Below are 25,310 nucleotides of genomic sequence, written 5' to 3'. Positions count from 1 at the left end.
TGAGAGAATGCACCTGCTCATGAAACTTCTGCCACCATTCACAGCTAGAAATACTGTGAAAAAGATATTTTTGTGGTATTTTGGCACTTACAGATCTGATCCCAATTCCCTTTGCTTTGGGCCTGGAAGTGCAGAAAGATAAAGGGCTTATCTGAACTTTAAAAAAAGAAAGAGAGGAACTTATGTTCATTTGTAGAAATGGGTAATGGTTTGGCGAAGTTCTTAACTGTACTGAACCAATTCACCCTTCCATTATTATGGCTTGGTTAGGGTATAAACCCAAGTCATTATAGTTGTAAGGAAAGTGTGTTAACCAGCTGAGCTGCCAACTAATGAAAGACACTGGGATGAGGGGGATTATCTTCATTGCTTGTTATGATGTTCTAAATGTTTCACTTATAAATAAAAAGATGAATAAAAAACTGCTTTGCCTCTTTGTAAAGAATAATCCATTTCTGAACAGTAGAGAGATGGAACCAATAGATTTCTTTAGAAATCTACCAGGGTTCTATAAAATTTTACTGTAAAAGCAAAGAGTATGATGGCTTTTCTATGTGCTTTTTGAAACATCCTTTAGAATTTCATAAAGAGATAATTTGCTACTAAATTCTGTAGTATGGCTAAAATAAAAACTCTACAGAAAGGTCAACAGGTTCTATTACATTCAGCAGAACATCCCCATATACTTTTATTAAAGTAGAAGGTCAAAGTTTTCTAAACCTTTGTCATCTCATGTGTCTGGCTGGGTCACAGCTGTTTTCATCTTGCTTTTATGTTGCTCTGAAATCCTCCTTGCTTATGCATTCTGTGCCTACCTGAGTGCTGAAAACTCATTCAATCTGTAAGGTGAATGCCTGTGTTAAGTTTTGAATAGCTTGTGTAACTGGTAAGTCAAAGCAGTTCTATAATTCCTTTTGACTGGTTGGTATTTGTTGCAGTTTCAGTCCATTAAGCACATTCTCCTTTGTCACATGGGAGATACGAGTTCAGTCTGCAAACTTATCTTAGTTTTCTAATGCAGCAACATATATTGAGCTTTTAACGTGCACTCATTTTAATTAGAAAAGAGAGTTTGTTAAAGACAAAAGGCCCATTTTCTCCCCTTTTCTTTACAGGAGGGACTCCTACTGAAGATAATAGGAGTTACCCTGGAGTAATAGATAGAATTAGGCCTAAAATGTTCAGACACATATCCAGTTTTCTTTAAAGCTGACCTCAGTCTGTCACTGTGTCAAAATCAGATGTTTCACTTTACCTGAGGTTCCTGTAATGCCTTTTTTCTTTAATCCACTATATTTTATTTTGAATTTTAGGTTCAAATACATTCAAAGGGCCTTATTTATCATCATTATATTAGCATATCCCAGTTATTAAAGTTGTACCTAAAAGCCCCAACTAAGAAAGGGACCCTGTGATGGGGTAAAATGCCATCATGAGCTAGAAAGGGGTTCTTAGTCAATTATGCCACAGGTGCAATAGATGTACCTAATTTGTTGCTGCTGGGCCAGAGGGGCAGGACTGGGAGGTAGCAGGTGAGAACTTAATGGACACCTGGGACTTGTTAAAGAAGGAGAGTGCAATATGAAGGGAGGAATCCCAAGGACTCTGGGACAGTGCCTGACACAGAGTCTGCCAGAGAGACTCCTCCTCAGAGGTCCATGCTCACCACGGGAGCTGGAGGAGAAGATGACTGAGGAGTAGCAGAAGGAGATTGAAGATGGAGCCCAGAGAAGGGTAGGCTTCTTGAGAGACTCTGATGACTAGTTTGAGCTTTTGTTGCCCTGAAAGGGTTGAACTTGGCTGCCTCTCAGCCAGAGGGCTGAATTGCACACGGAGGTAGATGACCTGCAGGTGGTGTTAGAGATGCAGAGGATTATAACATCATGCCCTGGTGAAGGGGGGTGCTCTCATGATGGGTGTGTACCACGGTGTGCTAGGTTTGAAATCAGTGGAGAAAAATGGAGTGTAACCGGACTCACCAGCAGCGCCTCCTGCTGGTCACATCAGGAAATTAGCATTCCAACCTCTAGAGCACCCTCTTCAGGCTAGTCTCTGGCCTTGCTGCTGGCTCCCATGTCCCTCCCAGGACTCTGGTACCCTTTTCTTCTGGGTGCTGCCCCCTGGCAGTACCCCACAGTTCTGGGTCTCCCCCTCCCAGGGGAATCCCCCACCCACTATTCCTACCTTGCCTCAATTGTAGGCTCCTGCCAGTCACCAGCTAGCCCCCACACCCTAGGGCAGACTGCAGTATGAGCCACTCATCACAGGCAAGGTTGGGTTTGGACCTGCTGCCTCTACCTAGCCGTGGCTGCCCCTGCAGCCCCCATACCTAATAGGCCTTTCCAGGCCTGCAACCTGGGACTTTCCTAGACCAGAGCTCCCCAGCTCCCTTGGCCTTTCCCCAGCCCTGCTCCAAACTAGGTCCTCTAGTTAGGTCTCTGCAGCCAGGTCCCTCCCTCTCAGAACTAGAGAGAGTGCTGTTCCCTGGCTTTCATAAGGCCCGCTGGGTCTGTTTGCGGCGTGGCCCCCAGCTGCGGCTGCTCTGCCAATCAGCCCAGCTCTTCCCTTGCCCTAGCCCTCTCCCAGGACTATCTTAAACCCCTCTGGGCCCGAGCGGGTTTTCCAATACGACCCCGCTACATGGAGTCACACTGAAGTCCTTGGTGTAAGACTTGACTAAAATAGGAGTGAATCAGGCCCACAGTCTCGCCATTGAGTTTCACCTGGTTTGTCAGTGAACTACTAATTTAGCATGAATACAGTGCATAAATCCTCTGAAATTTGCTTGAAAGTTTAATAGATTTTAGTGACTCTTTTTCAAAAACGTGATCTCTATTTCACATTTGTATAGATGCATGAAATTAGGCAAGCTTGACACAGTTTCATATATATATATATATATATATATATATATATATATATAAAGCTATATTTTAGTGGCCAAAGGAATAAATGCAAGGCCTTATTTCTATTGAAGAAATGTTGCAGTTTTGAAATCCTGAGCATGTAAAAGCAGAGAAATTAAAAGTTAGGAAAAGTTAACTCAGGATGTACTAATGTAACTTTGTAGATTCTAAAAATATTAATTCTGCACTCATATCTCTGCCCACATGCAGCCTGTTGACTGGAAACTATCTTACTCCCAACCTACATTGATCATACCATGATCAAAAGTTGCATCTCAATATTTTTAAATATCCAATGTGAAATTAGTTTGGTCTCTGCATGCTAGCAGTCACCAAAATTGCTTTGTAATCTCATTGACTGTCTCAGCACACCGGGTATACACACTAATTGTTTGACCTAGTTCACACTGAAGTCAGTTCCAAAACTCCTGTTCGTGTCAGGAGACCTACATAATGGGCTTCTGACCCCTGATGGAGGCTTCCTCTGGAGCAGGGCTGACAGATGGCAACCCTGTCTTCTGAGGCTAAAGAGATCATCTGTCTCTAGCACTTTGCACTTTTCACAAGCGGTACATTTACACAGATATTTAATAAAGTATGTGCATGTTCATGAAAAAGGAACTAGTGGAAGAGAAAATGCATTCCTGGAAAAATTAACCATCAAATCACAAAGTAGATTCTACACAAGAATGCAGGTTTTACCTCACCACGTGAAAACATTCAAGCCTAGCATATCCTGTCACTGGTAGTGGGAAATAATCAGGGCCTGCAAGGAAGATGGAAATAATCTACAGTGCAGTAGGTCAATTATCTGATATTAGAGGGCACTTTAATCTAGTATCCAAAGAAATGATAAGATTCAATGGCTGGAAGTTAAAGCTACACAAATTCTAATAATGGCATATACTTCAACAGTGATGGTAACTAAGCATTGGTACAGCTTAACAAGGGATGTGAGGATGGATTCTCTGTCCATTCCGAAGTCTTTAAATCAACACTGGATACTTTTTTTCAAAAGATCTGCTCAAGTTCTACCAAAAGTTACTGGACTTGCTTCAGAAATCACTGAGCAAAATTGTCTGACCTATTTATGTTGGGCAGGAGGTCAGACTCCACGATTATGGTTCCTTCTGGAAAAATCTATGGCTGACATTCTGATCCCATTTAATAATAATAATAATAAATCAATAAATAATAATACCAAGATTTCATATAGCACTTCTTAATCAATAGATCTCAAAATCTGTAATGAAGGAGATTAGTGTTGTTATCCCCTGTTTACAGATGGACAAACAGAGGCATAGAAAGGTGAAAATGACTTCCCAAGGTCACCAAGGAATAAAACCCAGGTCTCCTGAGTCCCAGTCCAGTGGTTTACCCACAAGACCGCACTGCCTAAAGCCATTGGGAGTTTTGCCTTCACTTCCCTACAGCCAGGATTTTGCCCTTTACATGTAAAACATTTATTCCGCAGTGATCATCTTATGCAGAGGAGAATGGTCAGATTTTCACCTCCTTCAAGACTTGAGAGCCCTACTGTGAAAGATGAGAACAATACACCTGCTCACCTAAGTAAGTGACTTTTCAGTGGCAAGTCAGATTTAAGAGCTTTGTAGTACGTAATATTCAGCAACTGGGAGATAGGAAGGAAGGATTCATGCAAGGAGAGAGATTATTCTATAAAACATACTTGCAGGAGACACCTACATAAATCAGAACCAGGACTCGGATAGGGATTTGCTGCATTGCAGATAACTCACATAGATACTCATTAGACACTTCTGGTTTCATTTAATAAAAATACACCCATCTATACACATGTATGCCCAGGGGGATATTTCCATCTATATCGATTGTTTCCTGTAGAACAAGACTGATACAAAGTTATAATTGTAAACCTCTGTTTGTTTGCAGTGATGTTGGAAAAATGATTTAGGGCAAATGTACACTTAAAACACTGCATCAGTGCAGCTGTGCCGCTGTAAGGTTTCACTGAAAATGCTACCATGCCGATGTAAGTTTGTAGTGTAGACCTGGCCTAACAAAACCCCCACAAACTAAGGATGGGTAATAAAACCTAACCAGATCATTTGCCCTAAACATGAACTAAAAATGGTGGTGTGTTTGTTTGTAGTTTGAGACCAGAATCTAATACTCTTCTTCTTCACATTGAGGAAGATCTTACTCCACACACAATACTCTGGTGTCACAGGGTGAATGTCCCCTTTTAGAGGGAGCAGAATCAAATGCGACTGATTAGCTGCCTCCCAACTGGGGTTAAAAGAAGGCACTTGGGCCATATAAAAAAAAGAAAAAGGAAAGCGGCAGGTGAGAGCTGCCTGCGATGGACAGGGAAGCTGCAGAAAGGGAGCTATTACTAGAAGATAGCAGAGGGGCTAACTTGCTGAGCTGGAGAGCTAGCGCTGGGAGGCTGAACTGGGCTGAATTGCTGGCCTGTGTTTGGGTGGAAGAGTCATGAGACTGGCCAATCTCAGGTGGATGGCTGGGGAATGGGGCCCTGGAACAAGGGCAGAAAGGAATTGGGAGCTGAGTGCTGGTGGTCTCATGGGAGGCTGATCAGGAAGTGGTGCCCCTGGAGAGGGGAATGGAAAAACACACTACCTTTCTCTGGTTTACCGTTGGAATTAGGGGAACAGTTTTTTACTATTGTATGTTTACATGAATAATTATAGTCAGTGAAAGAGACGGCTCTTTTATGGCTGGACTGAGGGGAAAGCGAGGCAGGTGCACTACTTGTGCCATGGCCTTCTGCAGGGAGGGTGTTCCAGATGGGGGTAGCCTTATCACTGACCACTTTAAAATCCAGATTAGATGTTTCTCTAACAAATTATTTGGGGGAAGTTCTATGGCCTGTGCTATGCAGGAGGTCAGACTGGATGATCACAGTGGTCCCTTCTGGCCTTGTAATTTATGAATTACACCTGGGTTTCAATTTAGTGCAGTAGTCTCAGAATCTGGCTTGTTGTAATCATTTTTGTGAGCCCCCTTAGTATAGGCCATCATTTATTTATACAGCAATGTAATCATCCATAGTGTTTTACATACAAAGGAGAGACATTTTCCCTGCCCCAATGAGCTTATGATATATGGGGCAAATTCTCCAGTTTCATTAATATTAATGGAACCACTTGCTTGATTAAGGAGTTTAGGATTTAGCCCTCTGTTATTAGATTATTTATATTTATATTGTTGAGAGATTTTTGTCCTAATTCGTCGTGACATAAATGAATCACTGATTTACAAGACTGGGGGGGGGGAACCTTTTCCTAAATGCAGGTCATTCCATAATTGCGCGAACCAGTGTTTTGAATTGGCTTCCATTCAAGTTTTTTATTTGCATGACAGGGATTCCGATGGTGTCACTGCATTTTGTCCTAATAGAAGGACCAGCATAAGGTTGTAAAGAAGCCCCAATATCAACTGAACAGGAGTTCCTGCATCATAGAATCTCTGGGGACAAGTGGGTGTTATAAGGTGAATCAGACAGGTTACAGAGGCATGCCAAGGTAAAGGGAAATACAGTACTCCTCGTTCCTACCTCACTGAATGCTGAGATACACTGTATGTAAGTCTGCCCTTTTGACTTATTGTCTCTATCCCTGGGTTGCCATAAGATTATAGGTAACCAAGTCAGACACACAAGAGTAGGGGAAAAACTCTGAAAGATCAGAATAGAATCCAAAGGATGCTACATGGACAAACTGAAAGTGCTTTATTTTTTGACTCATTAGTCATGGCTTCAGTTATACCCTAAGGATGTAAAAAGGGCCATGACCAAGCTGGAAAATTGAATCTGATATCTTCCACTAGGCCATGTATCACTGCTTGAATGAATGCTGCAGTATGATTCCCAATCCTGTACAGCCTTAAAAATGCATAATCAAGATCTTAGAGTAGCATGCAGAAGAGGCTTAAGGGAAGTATGTAGATTTTTCAGTGCTTTCCTTTTCCCATCTTCCCTTTGGCTGCTGTTAGCTATAGGGCAATTACTGTAGATAAAATAATACTGTACATCTGTTTCCACTTTCCCTCTTTCATACCATGCACCCAGAATCTACAAATGCTGGAAATAGATATCAGTAGGTGGGCTGCTGATTGCTTTCTTCATAATTCAGATTGTTCTGTTGGCCCCACTAAATTAATCTACAATTAAATCGATATTTAGGGTTACATTCATAAAGTGAAGGAGTACTTGTGGCACCTTGAATGCACTTGAATGCATCCGATGAAGTGAGCTGTAGCTCACGAAAGCTTATGCTCAAATAAATTGGTTAGTCTCTAAGGTGCCACAAGTACTCCTTTTCTTTTTGCGGATACAGATTAACACGGCTGCTACTCTGAAACCATTCATAAAGTGATGCATACTTTTATGTGTTAACTTCCTAGCCACTGCTTTAAGAAAACAAACTGCCCTTCAGTGTGTTCATTATTGTGTTAGCCTTTTGAATTCTTGCAGAATACTGGAACTCCCCTAGGGTTCAACTAATATATTTCCTGATTCCTAAACTGCTTTAAGAGCGAGAATTGAAGATAACCAATGAATCCCCAACCCATTGTGAAACACGTGAGTTTTGCATGTTCAGTATTTTGTTGTGTTAAGGTAGCAGCACTGAACATTATCTCCTGAATCAAATGAATAAAATTGTGAATCCTAAAATGCTCTTGTTACCTTCTCAGTTGTGAGTCAAATTAAATAATGTCATGCTTTCCTTACAAACATGAAATTCAGAAGTGACGTCTTTCACAGGACTAATTTAAAGCAAATGAAATAATTACTCTGAAAGACGTTCAGAGTCTACAATTTTCGTTGAGGGGGGCAAAAAGGTCAGTTTTGTTTTTTTTTTGTTTTTTAATTAGTAGTTCAATAGCTACAGAAATTTGTTTGCATTGCCCTTTGCCAGATATTCTGGGTAAATTGCAGAACTGTGGTAAATAGTTTAGAAACACAGTTAGGTCTCCTATTTTCCTTCTCTAATTTCTATTAGTGTCTGGCTGGGGATACTGAGGTTTGGTCTGCATTAGAAAACTGATCAGTTGAAGCCCCTAGACCTTTTGAGCCCATGCACAAAAATATCCCAATGGTCTATACATGGAATGTAAACAACCAGTTAGAACAACTACCTTTCGACAGGTTTGCTAATCAGTTAAAGTTTAACATGTGCAGTTCTAAGCTAGTTTAGTGCCAATGTGGATGCTGGAAAGCTGAAATAGGTCAAGTAGTCCTCCAAATACCCAACCAGGGAGCATTGGTGGCCTTGCAAAATCTCCCAGAATGCATGGCTTCTGGGAATGGAGTTAAAAATTGTGGAATAGGGTCCCAGAGGAGATGTTTGGGGCAGCACTAGTGTAAGCAAAACTTACACCAATTCAGAGTGGCTAATGTGAATGCACTGGATTGTTTGTGCTTAAAACAGTGCAATAGGTTCTGATACAAAGGTTTGTTCCCTCAGTGTAGACAAGGCTTGATTGTTTAAAGTCAAGCTCTAATTGGTCAGCTGGTGATGTCACACATGTACATCATCACCAGTGAAACTACCCAAGCCCAGGGGTTACACGCAGCACCCTGTAACAGGACGTTTGGTTCAGTGGCCATGGCCCTCACAACTGTGGAAGGTACTGTGGCTACTGGAAGCACAGTGTCTTTCAGAGAGAACTTGGAGAGTTCTCTGCACGAGCTGCAACAAGGGGCTGTGCTCCAAAGCTGCAATCAGAGAGGGAAAATGGTCTTAAAAACACTGGTCTTGTGATTAAGGCCCTGAAGTTGGATGCAGAAGGCCAACTAGGGGGGGCGCTTTTCTTGACCTGCTGCTCACAAACCAGGTAGAATTAGTGGGGGAAGCAAAAGTGGATGGGAATCTGGGAGGCAGTGACCATGAGTTGGTTGAGTTCAGGATCCTGACGCAGGGAAGGAAGGTAAGCAGCAGGATACGGACCCTGGACTTCAGGAAAGCAGACTTCGACTCCCTCAGGGAACAGATGGCCAGGATCCCCTGGGGGACTAACATGAAGGGGAAGGGAGTCCAGGAGAGCTGGCTGTATTTCAAGGAATCCCTGTTGAGGTTACAGGGACAAACCATCCCGATGAGTCGAAAGAATAGTAAATATGGCAGGCGACCAGCTTGGCTTAATGGTGAAATCCTAGCGGATCTTAAACATAAAAAAGAAGCTTACAAGAAGTGGAAGGTTGGACATATGACCAGGGAAGAGTATAAAAATATTGCTCGGGCATGTAGGAAAGATATCAGGAGGGCCAAATCGCACCTGGAGCTGCAGCTAGCAAGAGATGTCAAGAGTAACAAGAAGGGTTTCTTCAGGTATGTTGGCAACAAGAAGAAAGCCAAGGAAAGTGTGGGCCCCTTACTGAATGAGGGAGGCAACCTAGTGACAGAGGATGTGGAAAAAGCTAATGTACTCAATGCTTTTTTTGCCTCTGTTTTCACTAACAAGGTCAGCTCCCAGACTGCTGCGCTGGGCATCACAAAATGGGGAAGAGATGGCCAGCCCTCTGTAGAGATAGAGGTGGTTAGGGACTATTTAGAAAAGCTGGACGTGCACAAGTCCATGGGGCCAGACGAATTGCATCCGAGAGTGCTGAAGGAATTGGCGGCTGTGATTGCAGAGCCCTTGGCCATTATCTTTGAAAACTCGTGGCGAACGGGGGAAGTCCCGGATGACTGGAAAAAGGCTAATGTAGTGCCCATCTTTAAAAAAGGGAAGAAGGAGGATCCTGGGAACTACAGGCCAGTCAGCCTCACCTCAGTCCCTGGAAAAATCATGGAGCAGGTCCTCAAAGAATCAATCCTGAAGCACTTAGAGGAGAGGAAAGTGATCAGGAACAGTCAGCATGGATTCACCAAGGGAAGGTCATGCCTGACTAATCTAATCGCCTTTTATGATGAGATTACTGGTTCTGTGGATGAAGGGAAAGCAGTGGATGTATTGTTTCTTGACTTTAGCAAAGCTTTTGACACGGTCTCCCACAGCATTCTTGTCAGCAAGTTAAGGAAGTATGGGCTGGATGAATGCACTATAAGGTGGGTAGAAAGCTGGCTAGATTGTCGGGCTCAACGGGTAGTGATCAATGGCTCCATGTCTAGTTGGCAGCCGGTGTCAAGTGGAGTGCCCCAGGGGTCGGTCCTGGGGCCGGTTTTGTTCAATATCTTCATAAATGATCTGGAGGATGGTGTGGATTGCACTCTCAGCAAATTTGCGGATGATACTAAACTGGGAGGAGTGGTAGATACGCTGGAGGGGAGGGATAGGATACAGAAGGACCTAGACAAATTGGAGGATTGGGCCAAAAGAAATCTGATGAGGTTCAATAAGGATAAGTGCAGGGTCCTGCACTTAGGACGGAAGAACCCAATGCACCGCTACAGACTAGGGACCGAATGGCTAGGCAGCAGTTCTGCGGAAAAGGACCTAGGGGTGACAGTGGACGAGAAGCTGGATATGAGTCAGCAGTGTGCCCTTGTTGCCAAGAAGGCCAATGGCATTTTGGGATGTATAAGTAGGGGCATAGCGAGCAGATCGAGGGACGTGATCGTTCCCCTCTATTCGACACTGGTGAGGCCTCATCTGGAGTACTGTGTCCAGTTTTGGGCCCCACACTACAAGAAGGATGTGGATAAATTGGAAAGAGTCCAGCGAAGGGCAACAAAAATGATTAGGGGTCTAGAGCACATGACTTATGAGGAGAGGCTGAGGGAGCTGGGATTGTTTAGTCTGCAGAAGAGAAGAATGAGGGGGGATTTGATAGCTGCTTTCAACTACCTGAAAGGGGGTTCCAAAGAGGATGGCTCTAGACTGTTCTCAATGGTAGCAGATGACAGAACGAGGAGTAATGGTCTCAAGTTGCAATGGGGGAGGTTTAGATTGGATATTAGGAAAAACTTTTTCACTAAGAGGGTGGTGAAACACTGGAATGCGTTACCTAGGGAGGTGGTAGAATCTCCTTCCTTACAGGTTTTTAAGGTCAGGCTTGACAAAGCCCTGGCTGGGATGATTTAACTGGGACTTGGTCCTGCTTTGAGCAGGGGGTTGGACTAGATGACCTTCTGGGGTCCCTTCCAACCCTGATATTCTATGATTCTATGAATACTCCTGGCTGTACTACAAAGTTCCCATGTGACCTTGGGCAGATCACTAAATCTCTCTGTGCCTCCATTCCCCATCTGTAAAATGGGGATAATAATACTTTTCCTTCTCCTATCCTTTGTCTGCCTTGTCTATTTACAGTCGGTTCTGCATGGCAAGTCTGTCTCTCACAGTGTTTCCAAAGAGCCTAGTACAGTGGGACTCTGGTTTCCATTTGGGTTCTTAGATACTATTGTAATGCATTAAACTATGACCACTTTCTGTGGTGCTGTCCCCCATCTAGTGGGGGCTAGGTCAACTAGAGATCTATGAACTTGCCATAGGGTTGGCTAAGAGAACTGGGTCTTTCGGCTCAGACAGTAGCAGTTCATGCTTTAAAATCTAGAGATCAAAAGTTCAATCCACACTGCTGGTGACCCAGCTTGGGGCACCTGCATTACATACACAATAATAAAATTCCCTGACCTTGGTGACTTATGTCTTTCAAATTGCTTGGATAAGCTTCAGAAAAGCTTTGGGAATTTTAATTCTTTGGAGGTTCACCTGCCATTGATGGATAGGATGTAAAGTCCATAATTTTGCTCAGAGCACAACTCCTTCCAGTACCCATCAAGTCTGTCCTTTAAAAAGCTAACCAATATAGGCTACTCATCCAGGGATACTCGGTGAGGAAGACAGGCTGAGTTTCGCTGTCCAAAAGGAAGAAAGGGAACTCCAAGGCAGAGAGGGTCAATCTCAGGCAGTATTCCATCAATTTTGCTGTTGGTCTGTTCAATGCCGACTGTTTAATCTCTCTGACTAGGGACTTGGGTTTTGCTTGACAGCAGTAGAGAGAACCAGGGCCGTTATAGACATTTAAAAAAAAAGCAGCAGCAGGGGAGATGAAAACAGATCACAGGAGGCAAAAATGAGAGTAATAGAATAGTTGGATTAAGAAGGAAACTACAATAGAGAATAAATGACTGAGCAAGGAGTCAACTTGGGGGTGGGGGACAGGATGAAGCAACACCCCCTATAGTAGCAACTTTGGCTATTAAGGCTTTTTCTTTTTTGTACAGTGTTTCCAATCTAAAAACTGACTTTGAAAAATAACTTGTAACAGCTAAGCCCAAATATCATGGCAGCTCCCTTCTCGGGGCACTTAAGAAAGGTGTGGCTATGGGAGCAGTCGCAATGAAGGAACGGACCCTGTACCTCTAACTCAGTTTGTCATCGGAGATCATGGCAAAGGACCTTTCAGTGATTTCAGGAATGCAGGGGCAGAGTCCATGGAGAGAGAAGGAAGGGCAGGAATTAACTGAGCAGGTCATGAGCATCGACAGAGCTGCTCATGACCCCGTTGATGCTCGGGGATGAATATCATAGAGAAGTCCATCAGCATATTAATATGGTTTTAAATAATGGGCAGTAAATAAGGCCTGGGGCCACACAACGAATGATGAGGACGAAAAGAAGTGAGCACCATTCAGCTTGTGCCCTGAAAGAAGCAGGGGTCCTGTAGAAAACATAGTGTGCAATCATATAAACAGTCTGTGTTATGCACAAGGAGGTTACACAGGCAACATTATTTCTGGCATTTTCTCGTTTTTGAGTGCTAGCCTTAACCATGTTGTTTTAATATAGGGCTTCCTCATGTAAACTGATTTTTTTTTTTTTAAGAAAACTTAACCCCCCCCAGAAATTCCATCATATGAAACCATCTTGACCCCCACATGGATCAGCAGCTGGGCTGGAGGCCTTTAAATGCACATCAGACCTCTGCCACTTAAGCTAATTCAATAACTGGTAACATTACTAGGCTGTCTTTCTCTTTATGGACCAGGCACTGGTGCCAGGGGGCTATTTGCTGACTGAAGGGGAATGGTGAGAATCAGGAATCGGGTTCAATTCAAAGTTCCAGAAGAGAATTTGACCAAGTAGCTATAAACCTTATTTCCCCTACACTTCTGATTTTTCTCCCCTACATAAGAAGCTTCTGTCCATACTTCCCCTGGTACCTTGATTTACCCCCTACCAGCTTCTGGCCCTGTCCTCCTCTGCTCCTACCCCATCCCTTGACTCCTTTATTCATAGATCCTTTTCTTCTCTCCCAGCCCCTTCCATCTGCAGTCCCTGGATCCACAGTTTCTGATCCTATGCCCCTCCAACTCCTCCAGAGCCATAACTGGATGCAGCATGTTAGGTATAGATGGGCTCTTTAGAGAATTTAGCTTGCATATGCTAACAAGACTCTATTGTGCATGTGTGAACCACAATTTTCAAAGGCTTATAATTTGGACAGGTTTTCATGGGGGTGGTTGAAGACACATCACTGACACCAGGGGGAATTTCAAACTTCTGATCCTGCTCCAAAATATGGAGGCACCAGTGCTTCTCAGCAAAATGACTGAGAGAATTTGTATCATGGATAAAATGATGTATTGTCCCCTAGTCTCCCTCTAAGAAATGGCTGGACCCTTTTGTACGAGACTTTCTGAAAATGTTCAAACTGAAACAGTCAACCAGCCTGGGAACCTTCATCTTGAACAGTTTAAGTTCGGTAAAATTATAAGCAATTGAAAAGACAGTCTTAAAATGGAAAGTGTTAGGCAACGTTAAGTATAGGTATCATTCCCTGAGCTAAAGATTCTGGCTTGCTGACTAGGAAGCCCTCCTCTTCTGATAGATTTCAGAGTGGTAGCCGTGTTAGTCTGTATCAGCAAAAAAAGAGGAGTACTTGTGGCACCTTAGAGACTAAAATTTATTTGGGCATAAGCTTTCAAGGGCTAAAACACACTTCTTCAGACTCATGGAGTGGAAAATACAGTAGGAAGACATATATACCCATTTTTTCATGTTTTGTGTGTTGCCATACCAGCCGTAACAAGCCTAATCAATTAAGGTGGGCTATTATCAGCAGGAGAAAAAAATCTTTTGTAGTGATAATCAGGATGGCCCATTTCAAACAGTTGACAAGAAGGTATGAGTAACATTAGGGGGAAAATTAGCATGGGGAAATAGTTTTTACTTTTGTAATGACCCATCCACTCCCAGTCTTTATTCAAGCCTAATTTAATGGTGTGCAGTTTGCAAATTAATTCCAATTCTGCAGTTTCTCATTGGAGTCTGGTTTTGAAGGTTTTTGTTCAAGAATTGCAACTTTTAGGTCTGAAATTGAGTGACCAAGGAAGCTGAAGTGTTTTCTGACTGGTTTTTGAATGTTATTCTTGACGTCTGATTTGTGTCCATTTATTCTTTTGCGTAGAGATGTACAACATACATGGCAGAGGGGCAGTGCTGGCACATGATGGCATATATCACATTGGTAGATGTGCAGGTGAAAAAGCCCCTGATAGTGTGGCTGATGTGAAAGTGGCAATTCAACAACAACAACAAAAAAAACTTCAAAAAACAGACTCCAAGGAGAGACTGCTGAATTGGAATTAATTTGAAAACTGGATACTATTAACTTAGGCTTGAATAAAGACTGGGAGTGGATGTGTGATTACACAAAGTAAAACTATTTCCCCACCCCCTCTGTTCCTCACACATTCTTGTCAACTGCTGGAAATGGCCCACCTTGATTATCACTACAAAAGGCTTCTCCCCCTTCCCCGCTCTCCTGCTGGTAGTAGCTCACCTTACCTGGTCACTCTTGTTAGTGTGTATGTTCTGTGTATATAAGTCTCCCCACTACATCTTCCACTGCATGCATCTGATGAAGTGAGCTGTAGTTCACAAAAGCTTATGCTAAAATTTGTTAGTCTAAGGTGCCACAAGTACTTTTCTTTCTGCAGATACAGACTAACTTGGCTGCTACTCTGAAAAGAGTTCTCACCGTGTCCCGTTGGGTTCAGCCTCCTGGTCCTGCTCCCCAATGAGTCAGGACCGCTTCAAGCTGGTATAACACCCATGGTCTTTATTCCTGTGTCCGGTCCCACCACAAAGCTCCAACTATTTATAGATTTGGCCTAGCACAGGCCTCAGTTGCAACCAGGTAGCAGGCTCCTGGCTCCTTCTGAGCCTACTTTCCCCTCCTGGTCTCCATGCCCACACTGATTCCCCCAGACTCACTTCCTGCCAAGCTTTTAGCCCCTGTTAATGAGGCTGGCAGGTGTGGCCAGTTTCCAGGCCAGGCCTAGCTAGTGGCCCAGCCCCAATCCATTACCCATGATTGGGGCTGGAGTGGCAGGAGCCCTGCCTCACCAGCCCAAGGTTTCAGATTGTAACAAAACATGAAACCAGGCAAATTTCTTTCGTATAGGCCTTGTCTTCAGTGCTTAAAAAAAGGGGTGGTTTTTGGAACCTCAGGGTAACTAACATGCATGAGCTAACTTGAGGCAAAAATGCAGTGAAGACCAACCAGTTTAGTTTTACTGTGAGATAAACTGCTGTATTCCCCAGCCAGGGCAACTTTACCTTAAGGTAAAATTAAATTTTACTTTATTAGATGCTCTCATGCCTTGTGACACATGAGGCAACCCACACTTTCCACCTCCATCTATCCAATGCCATATTTCTTGCTCCATTAAAACTGAAGTGTCTGGCCTTCATTATGTTGTTCTGCCTCAGTGTAGCTCATGCCATTAGTTACTCTGAGATTAAAAATACACCTTTTTTTTAGCAGTGAAGACAAAGCCTTAGTTAAATATCCCCCTGTGCAGAGGGTCTGTCCCAGGGTGGTACAACGTTTTAATCTTGCTTAAATCCTCAGAACAGGATTTAAGTAGAAGCTGGTGGTACATAGGGGTTTTTGGTGGTTCTTTGCACAGGCGTGGACTTGGCCCTGTATGTGCAAGGATATCAATAATTTACTCTCTAGAAACAATTCAAGACAACAGAAGACATTATTGTGTTGATACAGTGAACTGCATGTTTTTTTTTCTTTTTCAACGAGCTTTACAAAGACAGCTTTCAGAGTAACAGCCGTGTTAGTCTGTATTCGCAAAAAGAAAAGGAGTACTTGTGGCACCTTAGAGACTAACCAATTTATCTGAGCATAAGCTTTCGTGAGCTACAGCTCACTTCATCGGATGCATATGATGAAGTGAACTGTAGCTCACAAAAGCTTATGCTCAAATAAATTGGTTAGTTTCTAAGGTGCCACAAGTACTCTTTTTCTTTTTGAGTAAGGGAATGGACTGCAGCTATTTGTTTCTCCTGTGTCCAGGGCAATGGGATTTTGTGTACCTTCTCCCACCCTGTAAATGAACAAGATTACACCAAGAATATACCTGAATGATATCAACTATGTATAAGAGGTTTGGAAAACATGACCCTGAGGAAAGGCTGAAATAATTGGCCATGTTTAGGCTGGAGAAGAGATGGCTGAGGGGAGGACACGATAAGTCTTCAAATATGTAAAAGTCCGTTATGAAGAGGGTAATGATCAGTTGTTCTCCATGTCCATGGGGATAAGACAAAAAGTAATCCTCCTAGTCTGCAGAAAAGGAGATTTAGGTTAAATTTTCTAAGTATAAGGATAGCTAAGCACTGGAATAGGTTTCTAAGGGAAGTTGTGATCCTCACTGGAGGTTTTTAAGACAAACACCTGTCAAGGATGGTCTAAGTATACTTAATCCTGCCTCAGCATAGGGGGATGGACTGGGTGATCTCTTGAGATCCCTTCCAGCCCTACACTTCTATGATTTCTCATCCAAATAGAAACAACCATGTAAGGCCTTGAATAGGAGCTAACCACTTGGCCCAAAGAGGCAAAATTATTTAAGCCCTTAGTGGAAAATACTCAGCATTTCTGCATTTAGCTTGGGGGAAAGAGGAATGAGGCTGTGTCTTCATTGCTGAAAGATCAGTATGTTGGCTGCTCGATCCTCACTCTGCTTCTTATTGGTCTCCTGACACCACCTACAAATACAAAACCAATGCAGGCGATTGAATCACGCTTGGGGCTGTAAAATAATCACACAATGACAAGACATACTACCATCCCACAATTCCTGATGCTTTCCTTCTGCTTTTCTGAGCTAAATCAAATAAGATGATGATAGATTAAAGATGGGCACACTTGCAGACAGCAACCAAATACAACTACATTTGAAATGATAATTGCTTGAATTTGGTTACCAGGAGGGTAATCCAAACTGTATGTAAAGCGGTATTAAGAAGGGCAATCAGATTAAAAAAAAGTATGAATAATATCGTCAGCTTCCCACTGCATGCATCTTTTCTCTAATCACATGACAACTGAATGTTCTCTCACAGGTTATTCAAGAATAAAATGACTTTCTTTGTGTGGTACACGTACCCTGTGTTTGTGATTGGATGTGTCTTCTTGAGGAGATTAAGAGCAGTGGAATATAAAGCAGGATCAATGCCTTACTGTGTAAAGTAGTTGCACAAGTTAATTGTGCATTTTAAATAAACATGTTGTTTTTCACAATAACTACATTGGAAACAATGACGATTGGACAGCAACGCCTGGAAACGTGATTGCGTTATTTCTTGATTACATCATGCCACAGTCTGTTTTTGTGTGTGTAATTTTTCTCCCTTTAGAAAAACAAAAGCAGTGTAAAAATGGAAATAAGAATGAAATGGCACACAATAATATCACAATATACATAGCCACCTTTGGAAAACAGGGTCTAATTGACTCCTCCTTCTAATCTAAAACTTTTTAATAATAAATACCCAGATCTTATCTAGCACATTTCATACAAAGTTCTGAAACTGCTTTACCACGGAGGTCAGTATCTTTGTCCCCATTTTACAGATGGGGAAATCTGAGGCACAAAGAGGGAAATAAACCTGCCCAAGGTCACCCAGAAAACCAGTGGCAGAGCTGGAAACTGAACTCAAGCAAAAGCCCATGTTAATCTCAATGGGATTATTCCTGATTTATTCTAGCCGGAGAGAAGAACTGGGCTGAAGTCTATTTTCCTTATCTCATGGTCAATTTTGCAGGTACACTCCAGCTACATTGTGCAGCTCCAGTGATGCAAAGTGGTATCTCAGCTGAGCATGAGCTCAAAGTGTGATGCTGCAGCAAAAAAGATAAAGCAATATATTAATAGTATGAATGTATTAACCGTATAGGCCAGGGAAACGTTTTTTCACAACTTCTTTTCAAAATGCAGATTCAGTGACACTGAAACATTTTGAAAATTCATGTCAATTTTATTGAATTGTTGTTGGTTTTAATGGAAATGTTTTGCTTCACTGCTTTCAAAATAAAAACATTTTGATTTATTTTTGTTTCTGGATGACTTTCCATTTCAACATTTCCTCTAACTTTATTTTAGAAAATGTTAAATGCTCAAAATTAAAATGAAACATTTTGGTTTGAGTCCATCAAAATATTTCACTTCACCTGAAATGTTTTTGTTTGCGGGGGGGGAAAAAAAAATCTGTTCATCCTGAAATGATTTTTTTTGCAGCGCTCGATTCACTGCGTGGAATTCTATGGCCTTCTATGGTGTTATGAAGGCAATCAGACTAGATGATCATAAGCATTTCTTCCAGACTGAAAATTCATTAATGTAGAGTACTATCTCCAGTTTATTTGGATTAGAGTCAAATAGATCTCACTGTTGCATACAATCTCCTCATTTCACTGGAATTCCAGAGCGCTTGAAAATAACCCAAGTCTTAACAGATTAAATAAAACAACAAATCAATAAGAGATTCCACACCCAAGTCATTATAAAAACTAGCCCAATCATGGCATTCTGCAGAAATCAGTGAAGTGACTGAAGATAGTTAGCTCTAGTAACTTGTTATGTCAGCCCTCCAATTTTAATAGGCTGTGTCATAGAAGGTTAAGTTTTACAGTTTGGAAAAAAAGCAGAAGAGTCAAACTTCTTGGGTTCTATTCCCATCTTCATCACTGAGTGTAAGGAAATCACATAGGGCCAGATTATGGACCACTTGCGCAGACTAGTGGGTACTTATTCATGTGAGTAATGCCCTTGAAGTGAATAGGCCCACGTATGAGTCATCAGTTTTAGTAATTGCTGTGCAATCTGTCCATTAGCGTCTTTGCAGCTGAGATTCTGCCATGTATAAAATGGCTAGAACAGCACTTACCTGTGCCGCAAGGGTGTTATGAGACACAGTTAATATTTGTAAAGTTCCTTGTATCTCTAGTGCTGCTCCGGGCTTTGGTGGTAGAATTCCAGAGGCCTTGCTTAAGCTGACCCAGATAGCCAAAGGGCAAAGACAACATGAGGTCAATTTTTCCCCTAAGGTATCGCTGCTTGAGCTCTGGCATTTAAGGCAATAACCCATCCTGTGGGACCTTGTGGCTAGAGGAAGAAGGAAAGAGGTTTTTTTTCTTTTGAGAAGCTATTCCAGCTATGCTGCTAGAAAACCTGCAAAATGAAGATGGGTGTGTGGGAAGGGAGTAATAACCTACTCCAAGCGTATTTAATTGTTAGGAGTTTGCAAGACATTACTAATATGATGTGAGGGAAAAATCCTAGTAAATCCCAAATTCATGTTAAGGAAGAGATGATCCCTTTAAAATAAAGGTTTGGATTCTCAGTCTTGCTCCCCTCCCTTTGTGCTGCTCAGGCTACAGAGATGGCCTTTAACCTGCCAGCTGGAAATACCACTATGTAGAGGTCTGTCAGGTGGAGCACATGGAATAGCGGGAGTGTGATGTGCTCCAGAGACTCCCAAATGGGATATGGTCCCTTGGGGACCATAGCCAGCTGGCATAGTTTAGTGCAGTCTGCAGGCTGTTCTAACCTTTCTTCAGGGTCAGGGATTGACCAAAAACAAAGCAAGGTGCTGCTGTGACTGGCTCCCTGACAGCTCTTCCTCTCAGTTTTGCTAGCAGAGGCTGAAAATTACAAAGAACCTGGTCCCTGAGCTGCATCCTACTGAGGCTGCCAACATGGGTATAAAACAGCTGATTTATCTAGATAAATGAGGGATTTAGTAGGATTTTTAAAGTAATTTTTATTTGACATTAGAGAGGATAATCATGGCAAAACTTTTTAGTGAAGGTTTTTGTGGGCAGAGAGATGTTAATAATCTGTGAGCAGGCAAAAATGAAAGGGCAAATTTTCTGCCTTGCATCAGTAAGCAAATCCAGGTACAAAAGAATTCGAGATGAACAGAAGCTGCTGCCTACTGTTTTGAATATCAGTAGCACCATTTAGATTTGTTTTGTTGTTATTAAAAATACCAACTACACTATGAGATGCTGCATGGGTAGATCTCTGAGAGGAGTGATAACGGAGTAGCTCCATAAAGCAGACTACTTGCTGTCCGAACAAAATGATCAGATTAAAAATATGTTTCTCCTTAGTATGATATGTGTAAAGTGTTTACTTTTAATTTGGAGGAGCAGATGATGTGCAAGAAAATTATTCATGATTGATGTAATCAATCTTGCCAAGATAAGAACACAGTTTTACAATGGATAAGATATTCATATTCACCACATAATAAATATTTCTGAATGTTTTTCCTTATTAACAGGAGGAAATGAGAGCACAGACAAACTTGGGAGTTAAATCCACTTATGGATAACTATTTGATCAGTTTCCAAAGCAATTTTTACAATATTTTATTTGTATTTCTGCATGGAATTGGTAAAGATCTTTTTAAAAAAATAAGAAGAAAAATATATAAAGAGAACGTTATACTTGCAACGTTAAGTGCTCAGAAGTCAGAAAATGCTAAAGTTAGGGTCACCCATATAACCTTAATTTTGCCCCCTTGTGCTAATTCATGACAGTGCTGGCCCAGATGCTCAACTGGTGTAAACTAGTATATCTCCATTGGCTTCAAAGCAAGGGACAGGTCTTCACCTTAAGTTTTAATTACATGATCCCAGACTGTTTCTCAAATAATATAATATTGAGAATTTCCATATTCACCCCAGATCCTATGTATATTTCTTTCCTTCCAATCCCTACACCCTATGGAACAATCCCTCCTCAGAACCTGCCGTCCCCATAGGGTAGTCTACACTGCAGCTGGAGGTGTAATTTTGAGCGCTGATTGAGCTAGTGCTCTAAAAATAGCAGTGGCAAAGGCAGCAGCTTGGGCTAGCAGCCTGAGTACATACCTAGCATCTTGCACAGGACTGTACTCGGGCATATAACCTGTGCCTGACATGGCCACACTTCTGTTGTTAGGACCTAGCTCGATCAAAATCTGTGAGTGCATGTCTACCTCCAGCTGCAGTGTAAACATAGGTTGCGTTCGACAGTAGGACATGGCCACTGGAATTAAGACTCGAAGAGCTTGTATTCATGTCCTGGCTGCAGCACCTCCTGTTCCTCCACCCTGGATCCCAGGAAGCACAGCTGTGCCTAGAACCCTCCTGAAAAGGTGAGTTGCACAGGGAAAGGCAAGAGTCAGCACAGCCTCAAGGCACATGCACGTCTTAGAAAACTCTCCACAGAGCTTGATGGAGGGAAGATGTCCATAGCTGTGCTCTGGTGTTGCCTGCTCCCACCCTCTCCTCTCACAGATTTCTGGCACAGTGGCATGCCCTATAGGGAAGGAGGTTAGTGCCACCGGAAGTACCCTCCCTTTCTCATATGGAAGGGAGACTCATTGAGCGGAACATCTCCTGTACATGTGGATCATTGAGGGGTCATTCTCCCACCTCAATGGCTGTTTGTATGCAATGTAAATTCCCAATATTTTTCAATCTACTGGGGTTTGTATATTTGGAAAGATTTATTCTTCATCCTGAGAGAAGACTATTACTTCCCTGAGGGTCTTTTTTACTTTTTCTAGTGTGGTTCAGCTAACTGGAGCTCTGACATAGGCCTCTACATATATACCCCTGTTTCCCCCGAGACAGTCCATCCATATTTCTTTCATTCACACTCCCCACTGGGACAAGGGCTGTCCTCTGTGTTCCCCAGAAACAGCCTCCCTGGTAGTGAATACTTATTGGTAAGGCTAAGATTTTGTCATGGTTATTTTTAGTACAAGTCACAGATAGGACATGGGCAATAAACAAAAATTAACAGACTCTGTGATCTGTCCGTGACTTTTACTAAAATAACCATTCAAGCCACAGGGCAGGGGTGCATGGCCCCAGCTGCAGTCACTGACAGCCGAAACTGAAGAAGTCACAGAGGTCCGGTAAAGTCAGGGAATCCGTGACTGCCATGACTTCCATGACTAAAGTATAGCCTTACTTATTGGTAACTGCATATAAATCACCTTTCTCTCCAAAAAATGGTTTTTCATCAGCTTACTGTACATCTATGCAGTAAATCAAAGAATAAACCCAAATATAGTAATGTTTTATTTTGTTTTTTAAAGTATGGAATTGTAGCCATCTAATGTCATTAGGTCTCCTAACCTCATAGAGGCAAATGAATTATGGTAGCCTATATCTGAATTTTAACTCTTATCTGCCAGCTTTTATACTGTGTTAACTGAATATATACATGACTGTTACCTTTACACCTCTGTTTGTTTTAGTGTTGTTGTTGTTTGTGGACTAACAAAGAGGCAGAGTCTTGAAATATAACTGCATAATTCTAAGCAGAGTGAACCACAACACTGTGACACTTCCATCCAGAGGAAATGCTTTAATAAGCAGAGATTGATTTTGAGTGGAGGCCATGCAGGATAAAGACACCCTATCAGCACAATCAGAATACGTATCTGCTTACTCAAAGTAATATATTTGGACACAGTCCATAGTCCAGGCACTGGAATAATAGAGGTTAAAAGGTTGCATCTGACCAGAGCACCTTTCATTGGGAGGATTTTAGTACAGTATCTTTATTATTTTTTTTAATTATGTTATTACTTATTCATTACGGTTATTAAATTTACAATACCTTTTTGTTCTTCAGCCTCCAGCACTTCAACTCAAAAACATCCAGCTCATCTGCAATAACCACAGTGGCTAATTCAAAGCAAAACATAAATGGGTGTTATCGTGTAGATTAGGAACCCAACAATGTCCTAATTTAATGCATTAGACCAGTGGCTTTTAACCTGTGATCCTCAGACCCCTGGGGGTCCGCAGACTATGTCTAAGACTTCCAAAGCGGTCCGCACCTCCACTTGAAATTTTTTTAGGGGTCTGCTAATGAAAAAAGGTTGAAACCCACTACGTTAGATGGTCTCCTCAGGAAAGTCTGATAGCAATTTGTGTTGGTTCACAAGAGATGGAGATTTAGTGCAATCAGCATGAGTGGTAATGCCTGCTGGGTGGAGAGGCAATATGGTCATAGTCATTAGATTTGGACTCCAGAGCTTTATGTTCAGCTCATGGCTCTACCAGAGACTTGCTGTGTGACCTTGGGTATGGTAACTAAATCTGTCTCCACTTCATTTCCCAATCTGAAAGACAGGGATGAAGAATAAATGAAGGAACATTTATGAGGTGCTTATATACAGGGTTGGTTGATATATAGGTACCTAGAAAGAAAGGAGAGTTCCAAGGGGGGCATGAATAAATACCTAGGTGCGCAAATGATTTGACCAACTAAAGGGCAATGGTGTAACAATTTAAAGTTTAAGGGGCAGCACTAGATATTTTCATAAGCAATAGAAAATCATTCTTGTGTATCACACTCTATCCTTCTTTGTGTGCTTTTTAGCTGAAATATGGGGGAAAGTGCATCCTATGTTGACTTGATAAGGGCTGTGGAACATTAAGCACCAAATAAATATCCTGCTCAAGACTGGAAGAGTAACAGTTTTGTGAGGACTTACTCCTAACTGCCCTACCCCTGTACATGCCTCAGCCTGACTCCTGTCCCAGGAGGATGAAAATTCTTGAGGTGAGTGAGTAGTTCTTTGTGGAATAATGAATCCAGAAAGGGTTTGGGAATTCAGACTAGAATTTTGTTTTATCTAGATGCTTATACTGCCCTCATCACCACAGTGTCTGAGCATTTTCAGTAGTGTATTAAGAAACGTGACTAACATGGGTCATTCATTCTCTTTCTTTCCCCAAAGGGAGTGTGTTCAGTGGAGTATTTTGTTTGGAAAAATTTTGGTTTGGGGATTTTTTTGAAAAAAATTATGAATAACTACCACTTCTTTTCACATGTCCACATTATTTTGTGCATATATTGGAGAAGACCAGTTGATGAAGTGTGCCTTGAACTTGAAGCAGATGGTGGTGGCCACCCTTACTTCCTGGGAGAGTTAATTCCACAGTCTTGGACCAGCCTCCAGGAAAACTCTATTCTGCATAGAGAAGCGTGGGGGTAGTAAGTTACATTTTGTCATTGGAGAAAAGTTGTCAACCATGGTTCTCATTCTGGAGCTTTAGGCAATCTTTAAGGTGTCTTGAACTGTACTTGATATTTTTGGGGAAGCCTGAGGGTGAAGAACAGAAGGAAAATATCTTATGGGGAGTAGTTACCCAATTGATTTGCCCACTAGAAGGCCTTCTCCTTCTTGTCATATGCAGTCATCAGAGCTCAATGTCCAGATTCCATAACCACAAGGTAACCTCTTGAGGGAGACTCAGGAGTTGTAAACTGTCTTCCAGATGTCAGGTAGGGTACTCTTCCATCACATGAATTATTGTCTGCAACCCTTCCCCACAGTCACAGTGTGGAGAGGAAACCAGGTCAATCTGATGCATAGTTGTGGCAACTGTGATGAGCCAGAGAGTAGCCTGTTGAGCCTCGTCTAGTATCTAGGATCAAGTGGATAAGGAGTGAGGTTCAGCGATGGACTCCTGAATTTACTTTGTGATGTACTAGACTCTCTTTCCCACTGATGCCTCCACTCTATAAGAACATACTTCTCAGCTCCTTGGTGGTGTGGATCATCCATACAGTAGTGCTCTTGCCCAGGAGTGCATGAGCTGCAGGAGCAAAGGGGTGCTGAGAGATCAATCATGGTATCACACCCCGGTTGTCCGGGGTGGAATTCCTCCGATGAATGTGAGCAGATCTTCAAGTTGGCACTGGGAGTTTCCTGTCGGAAACAGGGGCATTTGTCAACAGGAAGTATAATAAGGGGAGCAAGTCTACTGCCTTCACGTGGCACTCACCCATTAGTAGCAAAGCCAAGCTAATGTAGACAAAATGCAAAATTGGAGCTCAAGTTCACATCCTAAAAAGCAAAAGATAAATGCTGTCCAAATAAGTTACTATCTAATGGGGCAGCTAATCAGGCCAGGGTTACAAACCTTAGTGGAAGGCTTAAGTGCTTAAAAGGCTTGTGTTCAAATAAGAAAAAACGTAACTAGGACAGACAAAATTTAGAGCTGGACAAAATTTTGGCATCAACGGTTTTTCAGCATTTGAAAATATGAAATCTTATTATGAATTTTCTATGATTCTAAGTTATCTAGTGTCTTGCATTTGTTCCTTCTGTTGTGTTTGTGTCTGTTTT

General features: G+C 42.2%; 1 long non-coding RNA gene across 1 annotated transcript; it reads left to right on the top strand.

Annotated features, from left to right (window-relative positions):
• Positions 1-1,617: 1,617 nt before the first annotated feature.
• LOC122465413 lies at positions 1,618-23,685 on the top strand. The gene is made up of 3 exons (XR_006290259.1): positions 1,618-1,734; positions 4,381-4,478; positions 23,555-23,685. It is a non-coding gene; the product is annotated as an uncharacterized LOC122465413 (long non-coding RNA).
• Positions 23,686-25,310: the final 1,625 nt, after the last annotated feature.

Source organism: Chelonia mydas, chromosome 4, assembly GCF_015237465.2.
Source record: "Chelonia mydas isolate rCheMyd1 chromosome 4, rCheMyd1.pri.v2, whole genome shotgun sequence".
NCBI lineage: Eukaryota > Metazoa > Chordata > Testudines > Cheloniidae > Chelonia > Chelonia mydas.
Note: the sequence above shows the minus strand (reverse complement) of the source record. Positions and strands in the feature narration are given on the sequence as shown.